Raw genomic sequence first — 24,472 nt, 5'->3', positions numbered from 1 at the left:
GCCCTTGATCTATATGAACCTGCGAAGAAGAAGAAAGAAGAAATCTAGTCGTTGTGTCTCAACGGCTAGACCTGGACCGATCAGGCTCCACCCTGATCGATCCAGGATGGCTCTGATCGTCGGACCGATCGGGCCCTAAAGGCTGATCGGTCCCGCCGATCCCGATCCCTACTCACAGAGAGTTGTTGCGATCTCGATCGTGGACCGATTAGTCTGATCGGTCCCCAGACCGATCCCAACTCTCACAGAGAGTTGGTTGCCAGAGCCCTGATCGGTCTGTGGACCGATCAGGCCATTCCTTCTCCCAATTGTTTGGTTACTGATCGGTCACCAGATCATTCAGATGACCCAGTGTATCATTGGATCGGTCAGTAGACCGATCCAATTTCCTAGCCTTAATCCTAAATCATTCCTGATCTAGAGAACGAGCTACCGAGCCCTCTCTGACCTAGTCCGGAGAACGAGCTACCGAGCCCTCTCCGACTTCCACGTCCGGTATAGAGAACGAGCTACCGAGCCCTCTCTGACCTAGTCACAGCTCTGACTCCATCCGGTCCGGAGAACGAGCTATCAAGCCCTCTCTGACCTAGTCCGGAGAACGAGCTACCGAGCCCTCTCCGACTCCATCCAGTCCAGAGAACGAGCTACCGAGCCCTCTCTGACCTCCCATGCCAAGCTTCCATACTTGGACTTTTCTCCGTGCCCAGCTCCCTGCTTGGACTTTTCCCGTGCCAAGCTCCCTGCTTGGACTTTTCCGTGCCAAGTCTCCTCTCGACCTAGTCAGGAGAACGAGCTACCGAGCCCTCTCCGACTTCGTCGTCCTCGAGGCTCCCGAGCCTCTCGACCTAGTCGAGAACGCCGAGCCCTCCGATTTCCCGTGCCAAGCTCCCTGCTTGGACCTTTCCCCGTGCCAAGCTCCCTGCTTGGACTTTTCCGTGCCAAGTCTCCATACTTGGACTTTTCTCCGTGCCAAGTCTCCATACTTGGACTTTTCCCGTGCCAAGCTCCCTGCTTGGACCTTTCCCCGTGCCAAGCTCCCTGCTTGGACTTTTCCGTGCCAAGTCTCCATACTTGGACTTTTCCCGTGCCAAGTCTCCATACTTGGACTTTACCGAATCAAGTCAACTCAAGTCGGGTCAACCAGGTCAACCTTGACCGAAGGTTGCACCCACAATCTCCCAAGTTTGTATTCTTGTCAAACATCAAGATACAACTTTTCTATTCTCGTCAAACATCAAAATACAACTCGAGTCAGGTCAACTCGAGTCGGGTCAACCAAGTCAACCTTGACCTAAGGTTGCACCAACACTATAAACCCCCCAGACGAGGTAGCGTCGCGTTGAAGCACTTCAGCGAGACACTAGCAGAAAGTCCATGTAAAACGGACAGTTGTTTGACCGATCGGCGTAGTAAAGAAAAACACTACAGCGAAAAGCTCATAAAAGTCCCAGGTATAGTGGAAGGTCATTGGATCAATCGATGCAGTAAATTAAAACACCCCAGCAACAAACTCAGAAGTCCCAGGCAGAGTGGGAGGTTGTTTGACCGATCGGCGAAGTTAAAAAATTCTCTGCGGGAAAAAGGTTGAGAGACCGGTCGGTACAGTTACAAGGAACACCCAGAATGAAAGGCTAACGCAGCAAAAGTTGGCATTCATTTAAAAATTACTTTTAAAAGTCCGCCGACCGGGGGTAAAGTTACAAAGGCCACTCATTAACATTAAAGTCTAGCCGATCGGTAGAATTACAGAAAATACTTCATTCAAGGTAGTTGAAAATATGTTTCGGGATGGTAGTGAGAAGCGTCGCATGCTTTGTAGCAGGGATGACCACGGAGTCGGGGAGCTGGCCCTTGGACTTCAGATAGTTCGTAGTAGCGGTGATGGCCAACTCGAAGGCGATGACCAGCCGGTCGCAAACCTTCTCCACAAACTCCGTCGAGCGGATGTAGTTTTGCCTCAAGGCGACGACGCGGCCTGGCTCCACCTCTTGGTACTCCTTGAAGGCGGCACGAGAAGCATGAAGAGCCTCCTGCAAGGCCTTCAAATCGTCCTTGAGTTTGGTCACCTCCTCCGAGCGGCCTTTCTGCTCTCCTTCTAGCAGCTCGGCTAGCTCATTCACACGCTGCTCCAGAGCTCAGGCTTCCACATTCTTTTTATCCAGGTCCACGATAGCGGTGTTCTTCCGAGTGGTGGCGAGGTCAATCTTGCGGTCAAAGGTTTTGACTTGCTTGTCAAGATGGTCCAACATGTATGCCTGGTCGGTCGTCTTCTTCCTCTCGGCCTCTAACAGATCCTTAGTTTTGGCGAGCTCCTTCTGCAGCTCGGCGTAAGAAGGGCCTCGGGGGCCGCCCCTGACTCCTCAGCCTTTTCAGCTCCTCCTCCACCATTGCCAAGCGGTTGGCGATAGCAATGTTTTCCACCCATCGCTGATGTACACAGAAAGGTTAAAAGGCCGATCGGGAAGGCTACATAAAGAAGAGGAAATAATGCTTACCCTTGTGGACTGCTGCATGTGACTGTCAGCCAGCTTGTCGAGTGGTATCATGGCCACACGGGCCCGGGCGTCCGCCCACATCTCAGCAAGGGGCCCCTTCATAGTGATCATATGTTCGGGAGCTGTCGGCCGATCGGACTCAGCCATAAACGCCTCAGTAGGGAGGTGCAGGGTGACCCTAATAGTGTGGCGCCGACCCGGAGTCGTCTGAGCGGACGCCAAAGGATCAGAGGTCGGGCTGGACATTGTGGACAAAATGCCCGAGCGGAGGACTCGGCGTGGTGCAGGAGGAAGGGAGGTAACCGACACCGCTTCAATGGGGGCCGTATGCGCATCCAGCTGAGAGGGAGTCCGGTCGGAGGAGAGCGCCTCGACCGATGGTGCTTTGTCGCGTTGAGAGGCGGTGCCCGTCCGCTCGGACGCTTGCACTGCGGAGGTTGCCGAACGGAGAGGCTTCACAACTCGCCGTCTTTTCCTGTCGAGCGGGAGTTCGTCCTCCGGATCGGAGTCTTCCTCCCGAACGGTCGGTTCCTTGCTAGAAGTTGCACCGCCAGCCGCATCCATAGGCGAAGCCTGAGCGGCCGACTCCCCTGCCTGCGCTTCACTCTCGTCCTCGTGAGAGCCGACCGGAGCAATGCCCAATTGCTCCATTTCCTTGGCCGCTGTCGCTTCGAGCGCGGCCGCTTTCTTTTTCAAAATCCCGAACAACACCGACTCCATTACGATGTTTGCTGCAAGGAAAGGAGAAAGAAATAGTTAGAACTCAAGGCAAATGTACAAGTGAAGTACTTACCAAAGCTGCTCGGAAGCGGGGTCCGGCTCGGACTCAAACCGAATATATACATCACTCCTTCAGGTAGAAACTTGTTGATGTCGAGCTTCAGACCGGCTAGCAGATTCGCTGCTTGAAGATAGTCCGGTCGGGTCTTAAACTTCTTCAGCTTGGGAGAGGTTGGTGGTCCGACCTGCCATTTAGTGCGGAAAGGGAGCCGCCCGGGCATACGAAGAAAAAAGAAGTTTTCTTTCCAATGTTTGTTGGAAGAGAGAAGTTTATCAAAAAAGACTAAGCCGGGCCGAGCCTGAAACAGATAAGTCTCTGGTTCGGATTGATTAGGATAGTAGAAATAATAGAAGACTTCCAGGCGGAGGGGAATGTTGTATATCTTAAATAATACCACAACTCCGCACAGAAGGCGAAAAGTGTTGGGAACCAACTGGGCGAGCGGAATGCCAAAGAAGTTACAAATTTCAACGATGAAGGGGTGGAGAGGAAACTGCAAACCGACTGTAAACTGTTCGCGGAAAAAACAGATAGTGTCACGCGGAGGGTTATGTGGCCGAGAGGAAGGAGAAGGTAAGATCAATTCGAAATCAGAGGGGATGTCGAAAGCATTAATCAGGCTCTCGGCATCGCGCCGATCGAACCGCGACTCCATGGTGGTATACCATGGGCTGAGAGCGAGGTCCGCGGGCTGAGAAGAACTTGCCATCTCCTGAACAACAGTGGAGAAGGCGGAAATTGGGAGAAAACGCAAAGGCTTGAGGGAGATGAACGGAACAGTAACCAAAAGACGAGAATTCGGCAAAGAACGCAAAGAAAACACAGAAAGAAAGAGGGAAAGACAAAGAACCTTACAGAGAAGATGAGAAGAGAAGGAAGAAGGCAAGGGATCGCCGGAATGCCGAGGAGCAGGGTCGCGGGGGCACTGAGCAGGAGGAGGCTTCTGGACGCGAGGGCGAAGGTGCGGCGAAGGAGAAGTGCGAAGACTTTATAGGGGTATGCCCAATCGTCCTGAGCCATCAGATTCAGGTCACAGGAACCTAGGCCCACATCGTGCCGTCCATTTCAAACCGACGGACGTCACATCAAGCGTAAGGTGGCGGTCGTACGAAGACGTCAGCCGCGCCACATGGCACTCGGTCAAAGGAAGGCATTTAATGATCCCCATCACGAGGCAGAACCTGCGTGCTCAACCATAATGGTGGAGATTTGCACGCATTCCGAGAAGATCCCGAGGACATCATCACCAGCCATTGGGGCAGCCCTCGGCAACTAGCCGACCGGCTATATTCGACCTCATAGGGGCCGAGCGGAGGTATACTTTCGTACTTTCAGTATTGGCGGGTCGGCTGTCGATTGGCTAGACTCATAGTCCAGTCAGTCGGACTTAACGCCTCCTTCGACTAGACTTGAGAGGGAGGCATGTGATCCGGTAATAAGGATGAGGGACCCTCGATAACGGGGGGTCAACGACACGTGGAGGTCAAGGGTCAAGAGGGTCAACACCAAGGTCATGCCGAGCGGACTGGCGGACCATCCCCGGACATCCGGCTGACCAGGCACCCGGCCCGGGTCCCCCAGGTGGCCGAACGAAAGACAACCCGACCATGGAGCGGGTTTCCGATGCTCAAGGTAAAAGAGTCTTTAAGCCGAGCGGCCTTGCAGCTCGGCCGAGCTGCAGGACAGTAATCCGCAATCCCAGCCGAGCACGTGAATAGGGCTTCCTGGAGGACATGAGCGCCGAGCGGTTGTTCCGCTTAGCCCGGGAACAGATAAGAGCGCTAGGAGACAAAAAAAGACAGCTGGTAGCTTCGTCCTCGAGACATCTGTCGCCGACAAACAGCATGGTCGGCGGCCGGAGCGGACAGAGTATCTTACGGTGGAAGTTTCCACCGTCACATCTGGGATATGCTCAGACGATTGCGGAATGGCGTCAGGCATGCTTTTCCGACATAACCCTACTAAGGTATGTTTGGGGAAGCGTGCACACATCGAGAAGCGTGTCCGCGCCTCCCCGGGGTTCTATATAAGGACCCCCAGACTTCGACGAATGTATGCAATCTTGATCACTGTAGCCACAGTAACGTTACTCTGCTTCTTCGTTGCCTGACTTGAGCATCGGAGGGTCGTCACCGGGGAACCCCTCCTGGCTCGACTTCTTTGCATGTTCGCCGGAGGTCCACCTCGACACCGAAAGACGACGGAAAGCGCCACGTCCCCAGCGTCCGTCGACTCAGCGCTCAGACAGGATCAATTTCCTTGGGATAGACAGTTGGCTAATACATGGGATGTTGTCATCATAAAATTTAGGGGTTAATTTTTGACTAGTAATCAAGTTCTCATCCTTCCTCATGCACTGATCACTACTCGAATTTGTAGTCATCTGTAATTTATTTTCTCTCATATAACCTAATGACAAGTTATGAGGAGCATTTGGCATAGCTGTTATCACCTTTTTACTATCATGATTGAAAGCAACAATATCAGATTTTATGATTTTTGACATATTTTATGTTTTCAATAATACTCCAATAGGTTTGAAAGTCATTCATAATAGTAGTAAATGAAGACCAAGAGAAGCTACATAGGACAATTAGTATAGAGATAGGACTTATAACAACAATTTTATCGCGTTAAAGAAGTTTAAACATATTTATTTTTGATTGAAGAAGAAGTTTAATGTCAAGAAAGAATCAAACATTAGCTAAGTTCTAAATATGAAATTTCTAGTTAAGAAGGTAGAGTAGAGTATCGATGCATTTAAAACCATTATTAGTTATTAGAATATTAAAAATAAACATTATTATAAAGTTAGCATTCCACGTATAAGAGAGAAGGAATTAATTTTAAATATATAAGAAAATACTCCATTTAGTAATAGAATTAAAACGGAAGTTAAAATCTTTCCCTAATTAACGACGGAAGTTAACTTTTATGGCTAACTTCTTTTATGGCTAACTAACGACGGATCACTAAGTAGCGATAGAAAAGAGATTCCATCGTTGATGAATTATTTTGGAATCAAATTTAGGACTAAAATCCCTCATCTCCCCTGTTCAAATCTCGGTTCAACCACTTTATTTGAATCCCCGAAATCATGATGTCGTGATAGGACATTCAGGTTGTCTCCCAGGCACTCACGGTTCGAACCTCAGTTACGACGTATTTGCAGGAATTTTTCCTCCAAATAGGGGGCGTAATCAAAGGATATTAGACTTCTGGGTTGGCCGCCGCATGCGCTTCCCGATTTCTCCTGGTGGCCGATGGGAAACTTTGGTGGGACTGGATCGGTCACCCCAGAGATAATCAATGAGACTAATTAGAATTATTATGGCTCTGCCCAATTAGATATTTTCATCAAATGAATGAAATTATAAAATTATTTTCCATGATTAATTGGGATGAATGATCCAGCTCATAAAAATTACTAGTGACGGACGGTCCATAAATATAATATTCCTTAGTAGCGAAAAAAAGAATAGATTAAGTTAAGAATAATTAAAAAAAATAGATTTATTATCTTAATAATTCTTTTATATGATCAGTCTCATAAATATGAAAAGAGATAAATATAAATATAAAAAGAGATAAATATAGGTATTACCTGCCATATGCATAAGGTAAATTCTAAGTTTATGAGAATCAGACTTCTACGTTACACTTGGGATTAAGAATAACATTTCAAAATAATATATATTCAGAGCTTATTTAATTGACTATTTTCTTTTATCAACAAGCAAAAAAGTAATCTTTGATCATTTTCAACGACTGCAAAATTTTAAAATACATGGAAAAAGAAAAATGCACCAGCCGGGAATCGAACCCGGGTCTGTACCGTGGCAGGGTACTATTCTACCACTAGACCACTGGTGCGATGCTATTGCCGTAAATAATATTTTCTTGTAGTAAAATTACTTTTTGACCATTTACAATGACTGCAAAATTTTAAAATACACGATAAAAATAAAATGTGCACCAGCCGGGAATCGAACCCGGGTCTGTACCGTGGCAGGGTACTATTCTACCACTAGACCACTGGTGCTGTGATACTAACGGCGTAAATAATATTATCTGTAGTAAAATTAATATTTGACCATCTACAATGACGACAGAATTTAAAAATACATGATAAAAAAAGAGAGTGTGCACCAGCCGGGAATCGAACCCGGGTCTGTACCGTGGCAGGGTACTATTCTACCACTAGACCACTGGTGCTGCGATGCTACCAGTGTAAATAATATTAACTTATAGGAATACACAATTCATGACTATAAGCCTTCCCAACTGTACAGTTAGACCATGAAAACTGAGATACTTTTGGCGACAGAGTCATAACAAACAATTGTGACCTAAACAGCTAAACTGGTGGTTTAGCTCATCTTGACTGCATGCTCGTGTACATGTGCGCCAATTCCAGAACCGCCTACAGTTAGTTGTACTTGAAATAAAAAACATCCTCATAAACGACTAGTAAATGATGCAACAGAAAACATGGTCATTGACTAACAAGAGAAGTTCCAATAAAACAAAATTTGGTCGTGATGCCTTCACATTCCCTACATATGCATCTGTTATTGGGGGTCTCTTGAATTTGCTATCAGCTTCTTAAACCCTAGTTTGTTCTAAGTTTCTAGAATTACAAGTGGGAACACCATTAACAATATCTTTGCCATAGGTCATAAATCAAATCAGGGAGAACTCTACAAAGTTTATTAATAGGTACAGAACATGCATGATGCCAACCCTCTAACTAACCGAGATAGAACATGCACATTGACTAAACAAGAGAACTTCACATCAGCATTCCAATAAACCAAAAAACTGATGTTGATGCTTTTGATCGGCTACCTAGGCCTGCGTCATTGGGATTTATTAAACCTGCTAACAAATACTTAAGTCCTAGTTTGTTTGTTCTATGTTTTTAGACTCGCACATATGGACATTATTAACATTCAATCTAACCCATAAAGTTATGTTCCAACTATTGATTATAAAATCAACATAGAAAAGCTTCAGAAAGGTTATTATAGGCACATCACATGATGCCAACCCTCATAATCATGATAATAAAGATCAACTTGCTAATTGCAGCTTAATAGAAGAATCCACCCAGTATTAGTGGCAACCGGTAAGCCTTGATTAGACAACCTCGAACATCAAAGGTGCACAAAATTGAAGTAGATGAGCAATCAATGTTAATGTTACTGGATGAAATGGTAATAAATAGATTCACATGGAAATTTCTTTTTCTTATATCATTTCTTAGCAATATGCCTAAATATAAAGGACATGAACTAAGCAAAACAATTTTTTCTAGCATGACAAGTAAACATAATAGTCATGCCCCATAGTACTGAAACCAAATTTTCAATCTCCTAATGAAAATTCATCTTCTAATATCTTGTGTTTGTAGTTCCTATTTCAAATGAACGACAAACGATCACCAGCTTCAACAATCATCCATAAGAAAAATGTTGGAAGCAAATAAAGTGAATATAATAAATACTCTTTGCGAGTAAATAATCTGTTCAACATACCTCAATAGTGTTCTGCTTATCCGGGTCACAGGCTGTGCACTTCAAAGTTGTCTCATTCCCATGGCCATGCAAAGCATCCAATAAGATTGCTACTGAACGTCAACAAAGAATTGTTTTTGAACTGTTACATGCTCCAGATTTGAGAAAAGTAATATGATCCTTAAGCACACAATCCACTCCTTCCATATTCCAATTAGACTTTGCTGCTCTAAAACAAAATAAAAAAAAGGGCAAAGAAAAAGAATCACAAGAGCATATCATGAAAATTAAATAGAAACAATAAAACATCTAAAGAGAAAAAAAAAATTCTGGGAATTAGAGTTAAAGCTACGGCTTAGGGTTTACACCTTTTGAGGGAAAAAAGGAAAACATAGATCAACGAAAGATCAATAACGACTATGAAAGAACAAAAAAAAGACATTACAGAAAAAAATCATAATGCAGAAGTGTGAAAAAGAAAAAGAAGATTTTGCAAAAAGGAAATGACAAAAACACCGATGAACAGAAGCTGGAAGAACCGATTACTTGATGGAAAAAAAAAATTTGGACCATTTCTCGATTTATGCGTGTCATCCTTGCGCAGGGGCCATGCTAATCTTCTCTGTATCGTTCCAATTTTATCGGATGTCTCCGAAGAGACGTCTCTAGCTTCGCGACAAATCTCTAAGTGTGTCAAAATCTATATGTAACTGACGATGCGGGACTAAAAAATGAACATTAGACACTTCGCCCTCTTTGGATATTGAAGTAGCACCAGTTCCCAGCCTCGACGAAACATGCGAGAAGAAGCGAAAATCACAAGATTTATTTGAAAAGAAGAAAACGAAACAAGAACGAGTCGCAAAAGACGGAGAACGGGAGAAGACAGACGAAGAGAGACACCGGGAACAACAGAGGACTAATAGTCAATTTTCTTGTCCACTTGGCAGATGATCTGTACAAGTGGTTGATTTGTAAAACTGACACGTCATCAACTAATGGTTTCCTGACGGTGAGTTCTCTGACACAGAATTAATTTTCTATGATCCATTGGTCATGAATTTTTTAGTATACGCCAGATTTGTTAAAGCCAAAAGTGTATCATTTGCTGTCAAGCATGGGAGATGTTTATTTTAGAAAATTTTGAATTAATTTTCATCGCAATTTTGTTTCACAGCAGCTAAAGATAAGAATTTTTTTATGGAATATGTAGAATTTGTCTGAGAGTCATTGAGAAATGTTTTTTTTTTTAACTTATGGAACATGTAGATTTTGGTAAGAAATTAATATGACCACTAAGAACATTGGCCTTCAGGATTTGAGCATGGTAGTCCAACTACCATTCGATGCTTTATTTTCTTAGATTCTTGCTTCGTCAATCGTTTATGGAACCAAAATGCCGATAGTTTACAAAAGGAATAAGGCATGTATTTATTCTGTCTCGTAAGCTTGTTGGCTGAAGATAGCCTGTTCCCTCTGTTTGTTTTCCCAGATTTCTTGACAAACAATGCAGTAAAGAATCCTTGTGTATCTTCTTTTGGATCAGTCCTTAACAAGTGCTCAGCTGAGAATAGGAAAAGGCAAGGTTAGTATTGTGAGTAAAACATAATTTGAACTAGTTTCTCGAAACTAGCAAATGAGAAACGTTGTGTGAGTACTGCACTATACTCACCACCATCAAAGTTGGGCAGACCGCGGTGAGGCCACTGTGGGAAAGGAGACACCGATTCAAAGTTGAGCGACTTTGCAAAAGGGAGGACTGATTTTAATCACATCTTCATTCTCTGTTTGGTAAACTGAGCATGTGTTGCATACTACTCTTTCAACTGCAGGAACTGTTAAAAAAAAAGTCATCTCTCAACCAACCTGAAAGAAAATGGTACTGGAACAAGAAACTACCAGTGGCCATAACCAGTATATAGGTTCAGGAAAGAACTACATCAGCAATGCTGATAAGCTTACAAATCTACTCTTTTTTTTTTAATCCACCCTCTCTTTTTTATTTTACCCTTTCAAATAAATGGTATGCTAAAGTTTTTTTCTTAACCGATGACCATATATTTTAGTTAAACGAAAGGAAATCACATGATAAATGTGCAAATAGACACGAAATTTGTTAGGAGGAAAGTCATGTCTCACTAGTAAAGCCAGCTCTGAGTCATTGATAATGTATGACTGACGCTGTTCCATCATCAATCTATGAGATGATCTATCTTGGATATAAAAACTCTTTGTCTAATATACTAATTCATATGATTCTTAGTGTGCACGAGTAATAGAATTAAAGCACAACTAGGAAACTTGAAGAGACCGTAAGATTAGTAGTTGAATCCTCTCATCTTTTGTTAGCATTACAACTAGATGGAGCCTCTAAAAATCAGACTTCATTTTCCCTCCATACATTAGGCACAACCCTCTATGTGACACTAAACTCAAATGCAAATACACCCATTCATATGCAAAAACATAAAAAGTTAAATGTAAAATAAGATTGTGGACAACTAGATTCAAACCTGTGTTAGCTACTCGCATCAGATAAGATATATAGTATAATATTCGTTATGTGTGTGCGCCAAAGCTTGAAATCTCGTACCATATTAGGCATTCCTAATTCCGATGATCAACACTGTAATCTCTCGTGTCGCTTGCGCCAATGGCTATTGTGTTGTGTTGACACTCGACGCAAATATATATGAATTCATGTTGACTCACATTAAAGAAAAAGATGAATTAATTTGTTTCTAATTCAATTACTAAAAAACCAATTTAATGAAAAAAAAAAAATTATAAGTGGTAAAGGACTAAATTAAGCAAAGCCCATCCAAATTCATGCTTTAACATATGTTGATTATACAACATAATTATGTTGGATATATGTAAATGAAGAAGAGATGGAAAAAGCATGAAGTTCCATTGTGAATAAGACGTTAGTCCTACATTGAAGTTTCAAGGCATATTATTTGGTTTATATTGATTCACATGCATTGATGATGTGAACAAATGCATGGGGAGAATCTCTCTCACGCATGGGTGCACAAGTAGTACAAATCCAGGGTCTGGATTGCACTGAATCATATTGACTCGTGTGTGAGCACACCAAATGTCGGACCAGTCTGGATAAAATTTACCCAAGTGGAATAACCAACATTTTACCACATAAATTTTTTTCTGCTTATTTAAGGGTATAGTAACGGATGCATTAAATTAAAAATTAATGCAGCCGAGTGAAACGTTGGCATTTCACAGCTGGCGAACAATGATCATTAAACAATCATTAACGTTGTCCATTGGTTTTAGCTCCTATATAAGGAGACTGCGTCCACAGGCAAAAGGTTACACGCTCAAAAAATTGAAGCTCTCTACCTATGTTCCCCTTCTCCTCTGTCGTGCATCTCTTGCTCGGCTGAGTGTCCGTGATAGCAGTCGGGTACCTCTTAGTTCGCCATGACTATTAGTGTTTGATGGGAATCAGGGTTCACTGCTGTATTCTGGGAAACAGATGACCCGAGGAAATCTCGAAGTACAGTCGGAGGTGAGGTGAATTTGTTTCAAGAAACTGCGACCCTTGCATGCATCAGTCCATTCGCCCGCTCGAACTTTGCGTTTGCTCGAATGCTAACTCGGTCGGCCTCTGCGTTCGCTCAGCCGCTAACTCGATCAGCATTTTCGTCCAGTCGACTGCACGCCCGTCCGGTCGCTCAGTTCGCTTGCTCGGTCTGCTCGGCCGCTCGCTTGGCTGCTCACTCGTCCGGTCACAAACCTGCTTAGACTCTTGGTCCGCTCAGCCATTCGCTCATTCGCTCGGTCGTTCGCTCACCTGTCCTCTTCTTTGCTCGGCTACTCGCCCGTCCGGCCGCAGCTCACTCGACCTCTACATTCGTTCAGTCGCACGCCCGTTCGACCGCATCTCGCTCAGCCGATTGTTCACTTACTCGCTCTGCCGGCCGATCACTTGGTCTGCGACTCGCCCGTCCGACTGCTCGCTCGCCTGGTCGGTCACTCATCTGCGTTTAGCACTTGATAGAAACAACCCCTGCTGGCAACGTGAGATTATCTGCTCATGTCATCTCGACAGATAAGTTAAATTTAATTTTGTGTATTTAAATTCAGCTAATTCCCAAAATCTCCGGCAACATATTGTTTTGTCCAATAATAAAATCACAAAATTTAATTCAATTAACTATTTAATTGCTACAATTTATATTTAACTAATTCTAAATTGATCACCAAATTAGCCTACCACTAATCATCCCTTTGCTTTGGATCTCTTCTTCACAACTCAGACTGCAGCGATCTTGAACAAGACCTCATTGTGAGACTGGGAGAGGCTCATTGACTTCATGACCACTGTCTCAGCTGTCAGTGGCTGAAGTGTCTGGTTTCATCAAGGTCCCCAATGGCATCTCAATCTACATCACCATCATTATGGCTTGGCTAGATGAGCGAGTTGCCTTTGTCAGCGAGATCAAAAATGAGGAATGTATCTGCATGCTGGCCTTGTATTCCAACACTCTTGACAATATCAACTTCTTAGTCAACATTTACATGCACATAACTCTTGCTTCTGTCACCCTTCAACCTGATAGCATGCGCAGGTTCATGTTCTACCAAAGCAAGCACCTATATGCCCCTCACAACCCAACTACTAACCAGACTTGCAGAGGACTGCTGTGAACTACTGCAGTAGAGAAGGAAGCCCTTTCTTGCTCTTCATCTTCTCCAGAGTGCCAATAACTCGAAGTGTGTATGGCTAGCATGAGGTAACCAAAGCCCATGTATTATTCCTGTGTGTGACGGGTGAGACAGCAGATGGCAAAGAATGGAATGAGAATGATGGAGATGAAGAACCAGAAGGCATTTTGGGGCAAAAAAGAAGGATGTGTCCATCTGTTCTTCCAACCAATTTCAGAGGATGCGACAAGGGAAATGAAGTAGGGGCTTGATCTGCCCAGTTTCCTTCCTCTACAATCTATCCCGCCACATAAATAGTAGGAAGGATAGAAAAATGGAATTCACCTTTCTTTTCATCCATTCACTAACCTATTTGCCAAAGTAAGCAAGGTTTCAGAGTTATACTATGTAGGTCCCGTGCGACCGGCAAGAGGAGGGTCAATTTTCCTAAACAAACAAGTATACCCTTTTTGAAACTTACGACTTTGATAAAAAGAAACTAAAATGCATAAAATAAGTACAAGATACAAACGATTTACTTGGTTTGCAACCGGAAAGGTTGCTAATCCAAGGCAAATAAAGCTCAACTAATCGACTTCTTTGACACAAGTCGGGGGCGGAAAAACCTCGTGCAGGGCGTTGACTCTCAGACTTTAAAGAACAGAGTGAAATAACTTGAATACAGAAAGTGATGTTCAAATGAAGAGCACCAGGGCTCCTTTTATAGGCTCACTGGTCGAGGTGATTGTTTGCTGACGTGGCACAGTCCGGATGCTTAGACCCTCTCCGGGCGCCCCTAGCGAACCAAATTCTATCTTCACACAAAGGCTATACAACGGTGAAGTGATAAGAATTTATCCACTACCGATGCCCGGACCTTCTCCGGGCGCTCGGACCTCTGCTGACATGGCCTCAGTGATGATCCACAGCAACAGACGCCTCTTCGGCACCAAACTGCCTAGTGCCCGGACTAGCTTCGGGTGCCTTGATAAGTGTCAACTTTAGAGTTGACTTTTTGTCCGACTGTCCGCTCTGATCGTTTGGGTGATGCTCCGACCTTTCAGAATTGAGCTCGCCCAAACCCAACTCTGACCTTCTCCTCAAGCAGATTTCTGCTCCGGCTTCTCGTCCCTCATAAGTGTCACGCGCGTCCTTCTCGCTCCACTGGCATACTCTTCCGCAACTTCTCGTCCCTTGGATGCACCAAACAGGTCGACTCGATTCCCATGTCATCTTTCTCGTCCGCCGCATCTTCTGTTCGACTTCTTGCATTCTTAAGTCCCTGCACATTCAGATGCAAGGCATCAAAAAATGCATAACCTAACTTGACTTAGTTGATCATATTAAAACTAACATGAGATACTTATATACTCCACTACTCTCCTTAAGTGTTCTTTTTGACCAGCGGTTTATCATGGTTGAACAATAAACAAATACCCAAATTCATCTCACAAACAAGAAGCAAAAATAAAATAATACCAGGAGCACAATTATTTTGGAGTAAATCTTCAATCTTCTTGACTATCTGTCTTGCACAAATCTTTGACAAATCATATTCTAGCTTATTTTTGTGAAGGGTAAGAAATTTCTCAACTGCGCCAGTCATTGCTATTTCCTGGAAGAAAACATATAAAATGAATGATATATAAAGATGCAAAAATCATAGTATGTATGTCAACATTAATTTTTAAGAGTGATTTGTTATGAAGTTACAACAATTAGAATAGAAGTATGAAATATGGGAAAGCATGAAACTTGGGTAAAATATATCACATAAATGATTCCATCACCAATTTGCATTAACAAAAACAACAAAATACAAAACATAAGGTATCTGACCTGTCAGCAGTTTAGCATAATATGTAATAGGGATGTAAATGAACCAAACGGTTCGCGAGTTATTCGGAGCTCGGTTCGATAAAAAACTCGTTCGAGTTCGTTCGTTTATCTTATCGAGCCGAGCTCGAGCTTAAGGATATTCGGCTCGTGAGCTCGCGAATATGTTCGTTTGTAGGCTCACGAGCCAAAAAACGAGCCTTAAAACGAGTCTTAAATCAAGCAAAAAAATGAGCTCTAAAACGAGCCAAAAAAACGAGTTCTAAAATGAGCCCGAAAACGAGCCCGAGCTCGCTTAACGAATTAGGCTCGTTAACTATGATAATCGAGCTAATAACAAACCGAGCTCGAACTATTCACGAGCTTGATAATTCCAAATCGAGCCGAGCTCGAGCCTTGTAATAAAAGTTCGATTCGAGCTTGAGCAGAACTCGAGCCTGAATATAACTTAAACGAGCCGAGCTCGAGCTTAATACTGTTCGGCTTGGTTCGGCTCATTTACATCCCTAATATGTAAGGCGAAAAGACTCAAAATTATCTACATAGAAACAACAAAAAAATCCAATTAATGATAATGATGATGATGTACAGTAAGTATTAAAAGAATCTGGTATATATCATAGAGAGTCACATATACCAGTTCTGCCTGCTTCTGTTAGAGGAAAGGGAAACATAAACTCAACATCACAAGGTTGATAAGGCAATTTATGTAACTTTGACTTAAAATATAGTGAAAGATAGGTAGAACAAATGAATATGTTAGAGAATGTCCTGTGTACATTTCCATCACCTTCCACTTGCTATTTAGAATTTGAGTTGCAACTAAAACATCTTTAATAATTGGTAAACCTGTCAACAAAGCATCAATAGGATTTCAAAATTTTGTTATGCACACTACATTCAAATCACATCAAAAGGTTTTAAACTAGCACACATAGGTTTCAGATTATAAGGATTTAACTTACTTTTAGATCATATACTTGCAATACTTTTTTTTCTTTTTGCAAAAATAAACTACTTAAAAATGTATCAATATGGATCTAATATTAGTACAACTTAGTATCTTGATTAAAAAAAATCAATTCCAAGTAGAGCTCTAATGCAACACTTCCAGATGTGTAATGCAACAGGAGACTATTAAAGTTGAAGGGTAATGTAAATTCAATGATGTAATCTAAGAGGTACTAAAAGGTAGGAGTGTATCCATAGTCCATTAGGAAACATATGATAGGATAGGACAAACAAACAAAAATAAAAACTTTAAGTAAAATTTCATAATACTGTAAACAAAATGAGCCCTAAAATGGTTAAGTAATGTTATTCGAACTTGTGCTAAATTTTGTACGCCATAATTATACATGGGAAACCATATATCACACATGCCACAGAAAGTTAAGATTGACATTGATATATGGAGTGCTATATGGATACTGTTGAACATATTCTACATTTGCATAATTCCATGCAACGAACAAATGAACGTTGGTCAAACACTTCCTTAGATGATTTTTTTTAGTATTTTGTGTTAAATTAGTTGGAAAAAGAATGATAATCACTAATCAGCAGAAAGTATATACAAATAATACTTGAAGACAACTAGGGGTGTAAACAAGTTAAGCCGCTCGCGAGCCATTTGGGTCTCAGCTCGAAAAAAAGTTCATTCGAGTTCGTTCAATTAAGTTAATGAACAGAGCTCGAACTTGATTTCGAGCTCGAAAACATTATCGAGCCGAGCTCTAGCTTAACAGTATTTGGTTCGTAAACTTGCAAACATGTTCGTTTATAAGTTCGTAAACGTGTTCGTTAAAAGGCTCATATATATATATATATATATATATATATATATATATATATATATATATATATATAATTAAATATCACATAAATAATAAATATAATAATATATTATTAATTCTTATAGTTAGTTATCTTAAACAAGCTTGAACTAAGCTCGTTTAATTTTTAAACGAGTTTTTTTCGAGCCGGGCTTAAGCTGAACTCGAGCTATTTAATTTTATTACGAGTTTGTATATAAAATTAAATATCACATAAATAATAAATATAATAATATATTATTAATTATTATAGTTAATTATCTTAAACAAGCTTGAACTAAGCTCGTTTAATTTTTAAACGAGCTTTTTTCGAGCCGAACTCGAGCTATTTAATTTTATTATGAGCCGAGCTCAAGCTTAAGAACTAAAGCTCGAATCAACTCGAACTGAGCTCGAGCTTAGGGATAACGACCCGAGCCTCTTACTGTTCGGCTCAGCTAGACTCGTTTACAGCCCTAAAGACAACTCTTTCAATACCAACTAGAGCAGTGAAGATAAAGAATAAAGCACCATAGACGCATAGAAGGCTTTTGACCATATAGTAAATGATGAAATCAAGAAGATTAATTATTAAAACTACAACATACTAAAGAAGAACCGATCATAAGAAACACCTTGAGGCTTGAGAGGGCAAATTTTTTACATATAACAAATTCCACTTTTCTACTATAATCAATTAAAATATACTAAAACAAAAATAATCTATCAGTCTACGGATTTGTGTTTCCAAAACAAATAGCCCATAGCAGTTACATTGTCATTCTTATAGGACAATCTTTTCAGATTCTGAAAAACGAATAGTTTGTCTAGGTGAAGCTAATCTCCCCATGACAGTTAATCAGAGGAGGCAGATCAATTTGATCACTACAGCTCAGCAGTAAGCCTTTTTTAAGGTAACCAACCACACATTTGTATCACATACCACTCAAAACCTAGAAACAAAAAGGAAAACATCTCCAAATGTACGGAAGGAAAAAGAACGGAGGGGCGTATACTTGAGGGTTTGGCAGACAAGTATCGTGCACAGAGGGAGAGTCAACGAAGGATTTAATGAAGCCGTGGCGTGGCAGGCGGCGTCGTCCTGGAGCACCCGCCGCAGTACCCCCGCCGCCTCTCTCCTGGCGAAGTACGCCGACCGCTCGGCCCCATTTCTGCTGCTAATACAGTGATTTCTGGCTACATTTCATTTCGTTGTGGGAGGAGGAGGCGCCATGGTTCACGCTGCCGGCGCACCCTACCGCCGCCGCCACTGTCGAGTTTTCACCTCGTTCCTGAAATAATGACCTGAGGGAGGAAGATTCCACATTACGATTAACCGGATATGTATCACAAATCGTTATAATTCATATATAAATGAGTTACGTAACGGACATAAACCCTCAGAAGATATAATTAATAAAATACAATATAATCCCTTCGTCTAATAAATAAATAAATAATTAATTACAGAAAAATTTACAGAGAATTTTTTTTTATTTTCCCACTGAAGTTTAATGCTTTTATATATATATATATATATATATTTTGATCCGGTGGTAAGAACGGGGGATCCTCATTGACAGGAGGTCAACGACGCGTGGAGGTCAATGGTCAAGAAGGTCAACCCCAAGGTCGTGCCGAGCGGAGTAGCAGACCGACCGAGCATCCAGCCGACCAGGGGTCTCCTGGACCTGACAGCCCGACCAAGGGTTAGGTTTCCGATACTCAAGTAGAGTCTATTGGCCGAGCGGAACGCTCGGCCGAGCCGCATGACAATAAGGCGCAATTCCATCCGAGCACATGAGCAGGGATTCACCGCCCGGGCTAAGGTGGGTGCATTCCCGGAGACCATGAGCACCGAGCGGCTGGTCCGCTCGGGCCGGAAGCAGGTGAAAGCGCTAGGAGACAAAAAGGACAGCTGGTAGCTTCATCCTCGAGACACCTGCCGCCAACAAACAGCACGGTCGCCGCCCGGAGCGGACAGAATATCGTACGGAGGAAGTTTCCACCGTCACATCCGGGATATGCTCGGACGATTGTGGAATGGCGTCAGACATGCTTTTCTGACACAACCCTACCGAGGTATGTTTGGGAAAGCGTGCACGCATCGGGAAGTGTGCACGCGCCTCCCCAGGGTCCTATATAAGGACCCTCAGAATTCGACGGAGGTATGCAATCTTGATCACTGTAGCCACAGTAGCGTAGCCTTGTTCTTCTTCTTCTTCTTCGCTGCTTGACTTGAGCGTCGGAGGGTCGTCGCCGGGAAACCCCTCCCGGCTCGGCTTCTTTGCAGGTTCGCCGGAGATCTACATCACCAGTCGAAGACAGCGGAGAGCACCACGTCCCTAGTATCCATCGACTCAGCGCTCAGACATGATCAAATTGGCGTCGTCTGTGGGAACACACCTGAATCTGAGCAGAGACGATGGAAGAAGCAGGACGCCAACTCATGGTGACGCTCTCCCCCGAAGAATTAGACGCGCTCATCCAAGCGCGGGCGACCAAGATAGTCGAGCAGAAGCAAAAGGCTCAAGCCGATCAGTTAGCGCAGGCAACGTCGGCATCAGGTTGTCGGGCGGCACCAGACGACCGGCCGGAGCAGCTCTCAATATGGGGCCAGAACAAAGGTCCGACCGGCACTCAGGTGGAAGCTCCGCCCGCCCCGATACCGTTCCATCGGGCTTTATTCCAAACGCTGGTCGCTCAGGCCAACCTCAACCGAGGATCTTCGTCAAACGAAGCCCCTGCGCGGGACAATAGAAAAGGCAAGGCGCCACGGACAGACTCGTCCCCCGAGCGGATCAATAAACAGTTCTCCGAAGTCATCCTGCACGACCCACTACCAAGGCATTACGCGCCTCCGGTAATCGGGGAATACAATGGGACCACTGACCCGGACGACCATTTGGGTAAGTTTGATAACACCGCCACTTTACATCAATATACAGATGGGGTGAAGTGCCGAGTGTTCCTCGCCACCCTTTCGGGGTCGGCACAACGATGGTTCCGGAGGCTGCCGGACGGATCAATAACAAGTTTCAAAGAGTTCCGCACGGCATTTCTCCACCACTTTGCGAGCAGCAGACGCTATCAGAAAACCAGCGTCAGTCTATTCGCCATCAAGCAAGGATCGAGGGAGTCGCTCCGAGCTTACATCCAACACTTCAACCAGGTGGCCATGGATATCCCGACGGTCACCTCGGAAACTATGATGAACGCGTTCACACAGGGGCTTGCGGACGGTGAGTTCTTCCGTTCGCTCATCAGAAAGCCACCTCGCAGCTACGACCACATGTTGAACAAGGGCAACGAGTACATCAACGTGAAGGAAGCACAAATGGCGAGGAAAAAGGAAGCACCAGCCGAGCCACCAGCTCAAGCCGAACGGAAGCCACCTTCCAATTATCAACCACCGAGAGGAAACAAGGTCACACGCCGTTCAACAAATAGCGGTCGATCGGCAAACAAGGTCACACGTCGTTCAACAAATAGTCGCCGATCGGCCTAAACCGAAAGGGAAGGTATGGACTCCCATGTTTTGTTCGCTCTATCAGTCAGCTACTCACAACACCCGCGACTGTTGGAGCCTCCCCCCAATCACTCATCCTACACCGAGGAGCTATCGTCGTCGATCACCTTCGCCAAATCGACGACGTCAACACCAAAGTCCCGCTCGGCGTACAGAAAGGAGATCTCCCGAGCGACAACATAACCATTAACACAGGGCCATTCCTCGGGCATTGCATGAACGACCCCGACCATCCGCTCGGGAGGAGGAGAACAGAGACAATGCATCGAGGGGTGAAATCAACATCATTGTCGGAGGGCCGACCGGAGGCGACTCCAACAGGGCAAGGAAGGCGCACGCCAGGCAGCTGACGATCCATGTGGTTGGCTGCAGTCAGGAGCAGGCAAACGGGCCCGAGATCAGCTTTGGGCCTAGGGACCTCGAAGGAGTTGAGGTCCCGCATGATGACGCCCTCATCATCCGAGCGGTAATAGCTAACTACACTATTCACCGTATTTTTATTGATACAGGCAGCTCGGTCGACATAATCTTCCAGAAGGCCTTCGACCAATTGCAAATCGACCTAGCCGAGTTACTGCCGATGGTAAGCCCCCTCTACGGGTTCACCGGTAACGAAGTTTTTCCAATCGGACAGGTCCGACTGGCTATCTCGTGGGGGGAGGAGCCACTCAGGAGAACGCGGACCGCTAACTTCATCGTAGTCGACGCTCCCTCCGCGTACAATGTTATCCTGGGACGACCGGCTCTCAACGAGTTCCGAGCGGTCGTCTCCACCTTCTGCCAGAAGATCAAGTTCTCAATGGAAGACCAAGTTAGGGAGGTCCGAGGGGATCAGCTTGCCGCTCGGCGATGCTATGTAGAGATGGTCCGAGCCGAGGCTAAATCCGCTCGGAAAGTGCCACGAGTCAAGGTAAACGCTATAACCGAAAAACCACCTTCTTTAGTTTATGAAGAAAAAGAGGAGGTACAGATCCACCCTGCCCGACCAGAGGCCACGACTTTCATACCATCCGGCCTGAAAGCAAGCCAGAAAGAGAAGCTGATCAGATGCCTCCAGAAAAATTGCGACGTTTTCGCTTGGTCGACCCGGGAGTTGCCAGGAGTCTCGCCGAGCATAGCGCAACACGAGCTTCACGTCCGACTGGATGCTCGGTCGGTAAAGCAAAGGAAGAGGGACTTCAGTGCTGAACAAAATATCATCATCCGAGCGGAGGTGGAGAAACTCTTGGAGGCCGGCCACATAAGGGAGGTGCAGTTTCCGAGCTGGCTCGCAAACGTGGTGCTATTCTCCAAACCAGAAAACAAATGGAGAGTATGCATCGACTTCCGGGATCTGAATAAGGCCTGCCCGAAAGATTTCTACCCTTTGCCCCGGATCGATCAACTATTAGACTCCACAGCCGAGTGCGAGCTAATATGCATGTTGGATGCTTATCAGGGCTACCATCAAGTGTCACTCGCCCGAGGAAACCAAGAGAAGGTCAGTTTCATCACCGCAGACGGCACTTACTGTTACAACGTAATGTCGTTCGGACTCAAAAACGCTGGGGCTACCTACCAACGACTGATGAACAAAGTATTCTGGGAGCAGATCGGGCGCAACTTGGAAGTATACGTAGATGATATACTTATCAAATCTTTCCGAGCGACAGACCTTTATGCGGATTTGGAAGAAACTTTCCAGACACTGAGGAGATATGGGGTCAAGCTGAACCCCCAGAAGTGCTTGTTCGGAGCAAAAGGCGGGCGTTTCTTGGGCTACATTGTGACCGAGCGAGGCATAGAGGCGAACCCCAGCAAGGTGAAAGCATTGCAAGATATGCCTCCTCCTAGAAATCTTCAAGAAGTACAGCGCCTCACCGGTCGAATAACGGCGCTATCACGATTCATCTCCCGAACGGCTGACTGAAGCCTCCCTTTTTTCAAGATTCTACGCAAAACTACCAAGTTTTAATGGGACGAGGAATGCGATCGGGCGTTCGAGGAGCTGAAGACTTATCTCAATTCTTTGCCCGTGCTGGCCAAACCGGTTGTAGGAGAGCCGCTCCGTATTTACTTGTCTTCGACGAGCACGCTGTGGGCTCGCCATTAGTGCGGCCGAACAGCGAAGAGCAGCCCGTGTACTTCTTAAGCCACATTCTAAAGGATGCTGAATCTTGCTACACTGGTCTCGAGAAACTGGCTTTTGTCTTGATCCTCATCGCGCGGAGATTGCGCCCTTATTTTTTGGCGCATACAAACATCGTGATGACGAATAGCCCGCTGGGAAGGGTGCTCCTGAATCCAGAAGCGTCCGGGCGGCTCGTCAAGTGGATAACAGAGCTGAGTGAATTCGACATTCAGTATCAACCTCGCTCGGCGATTAAGGCGCAGTCCTTGGCAGATTTTGTGACCGAGGTGCAGAATCCTGAGCCCAAAGCTATGTGGAAAGTATTTGTGGATGGATCGTCCACTCGGCTCGGAAGAGAAATTGATATCTTGTTACTTTCCCCTCAAGAAGAGCGGATGCACCTGTCCGTCCGGCTGGACTACCGAGCTGTTGGTGCAATATCCCTTAGGTCAAGGTTGACTGGTTTGACCAAGCTTGAGTCTTGGTCATAGTTTCGATGTTTGACAATACATGTAGACACATGGACAATGCAGGTGCAGTTGTTCATATGGGGAGATTCTGATCAGGGACTGATCAGTGTGAATGAAGAAGAGTCAAGTAGGTATACCTGACTGGAAGGAAACCCTGGTGAGTGAAGCCAGGTGAAAGTCCTAGTGAGTGAAGCTAGGCAGATGGAAATCCTGGTGAGTGAAGCCAGGTGAAAGTCCTAGTGAGTGAAGCTAGGCAGTATGGAAGTCCTGGTGAGTGAAGCCAGGCGGAAGGAAAATCCTGGTGAGTGAAGCCAGGTGAAAGTCCTAGTGAGTGAAGCTAGGCATATTGAAAACCCTAGTGAGTGAAGCTAGGTGAAAGTCCAAGTAGGTCAAGAGAGTGACCGGATACTTGGCATGAAAGAAAAGTCCAAGTAGGTCAAGAGAGTGACCGGATACTTGGCATGAAAGAAAAGTCCAAGTGGGTCAAAGGGATTGACCGGACACTTGGTGAGGGGGTCCTAGCAGGTCAAGAAAGTGACTAGATGCTAGGCATGACGAACCAACAGGTTAAGGTTGACCATATGTTGGTTTGGGAGGTTTGGGACTTGGCTTTGGGCAAAAACCAAGTGCTGGATCGATCCGTGGATCGATCCAGGCTCTAGATCGATCAGTGGATCGATCCAGACCTTTCCCAGCGAATAGAAAGCCTCTGGATCGATCAGTGAATCGATCCAGAGGTCCCAATCGATCAGTGGATCGATTGGGACGCTGCTGTTTCGCGCGATAAGCGTTGGATCGATCCGTGGATCGATCCAGGCGTTTCTCCAGAGCACAGAGGCGCTCTGGATCGATCCGTGGATCGATCCAAAGCCTCCCCGATCGATTGGGAATAATCGAATCGATCGGGATCCGACCGTTGAGTCGTATTTGAGCCGCAGGCGAGCGTTGTCTTCGACACTTCTTCACCGATTCATCTCAGATCTTCACCAGCTCCTCCACAGCTCTTCTCAAGCTCGAGATCGCCAGTTCTTGAAGGTTCTTGGAGGCTCTTCCAAGTCAAGAGGCGGATCAAAGCAAGAAGAAGAAACTAGGGTTAGGGTTTGTGCACTCATTGTAAGCTTGTAAGCTTGTATTTCTTTACTACCCTTTCTTCTTCTTGTATTGAGTCTTGTAGGGCTTCTCCGCCCTTGGTAGTTACCATAAAGGAGAGTTTTATTTAGTGGAGGGTGTGTGTGTTGGTGTGGATCCTT

The 24,472-nt window shown here is 44.7% G+C and overlaps 1 long non-coding RNA gene and 4 other non-coding genes across 5 annotated transcripts; all 5 read right to left on the bottom strand.

Moving 5' to 3' along the window:
- Positions 1 to 7,078: 7,078 nt before the first annotated feature.
- TRNAG-GCC lies at positions 7,079 to 7,149 on the bottom strand. The gene has a single exon. It is a non-coding gene; the product is annotated as a tRNA-Gly (tRNA).
- A 98-nt stretch (positions 7,150 to 7,247) lies between these two features.
- On the bottom strand, positions 7,248 to 7,318 carry TRNAG-GCC. Its single transcript has one exon. It is a non-coding gene; the product is annotated as a tRNA-Gly (tRNA).
- A 102-nt stretch (positions 7,319 to 7,420) lies between these two features.
- TRNAG-GCC lies at positions 7,421 to 7,491 on the bottom strand. Its single transcript has one exon. It is a non-coding gene; the product is annotated as a tRNA-Gly (tRNA).
- Positions 7,492 to 9,350: 1,859 nt separating this feature from the next.
- On the bottom strand, positions 9,351 to 9,453 carry LOC121979032. The gene has a single exon (XR_006111313.1). It is a non-coding gene; the product is annotated as a U6 spliceosomal RNA (small nuclear RNA).
- A 650-nt stretch (positions 9,454 to 10,103) lies between these two features.
- On the bottom strand, positions 10,104 to 18,451 carry LOC121975227. The gene is made up of 4 exons (XR_006110290.1): positions 18,130 to 18,451; positions 14,943 to 15,078; positions 10,465 to 14,745; positions 10,104 to 10,356 (listed from the first exon to the last, which is right to left on the bottom strand). It is a non-coding gene; the product is annotated as an uncharacterized LOC121975227 (long non-coding RNA).
- Between the last annotated feature and the right edge of the window lie 6,021 nt (positions 18,452 to 24,472).

The sequence above is a fragment of the Zingiber officinale genome, chromosome 4B (assembly GCF_018446385.1).
Source record: "Zingiber officinale cultivar Zhangliang chromosome 4B, Zo_v1.1, whole genome shotgun sequence".
Lineage (NCBI taxonomy): Eukaryota > Viridiplantae > Streptophyta > Magnoliopsida > Zingiberales > Zingiberaceae > Zingiber > Zingiber officinale.
Note: the sequence above shows the minus strand (reverse complement) of the source record. Positions and strands in the feature narration are given on the sequence as shown.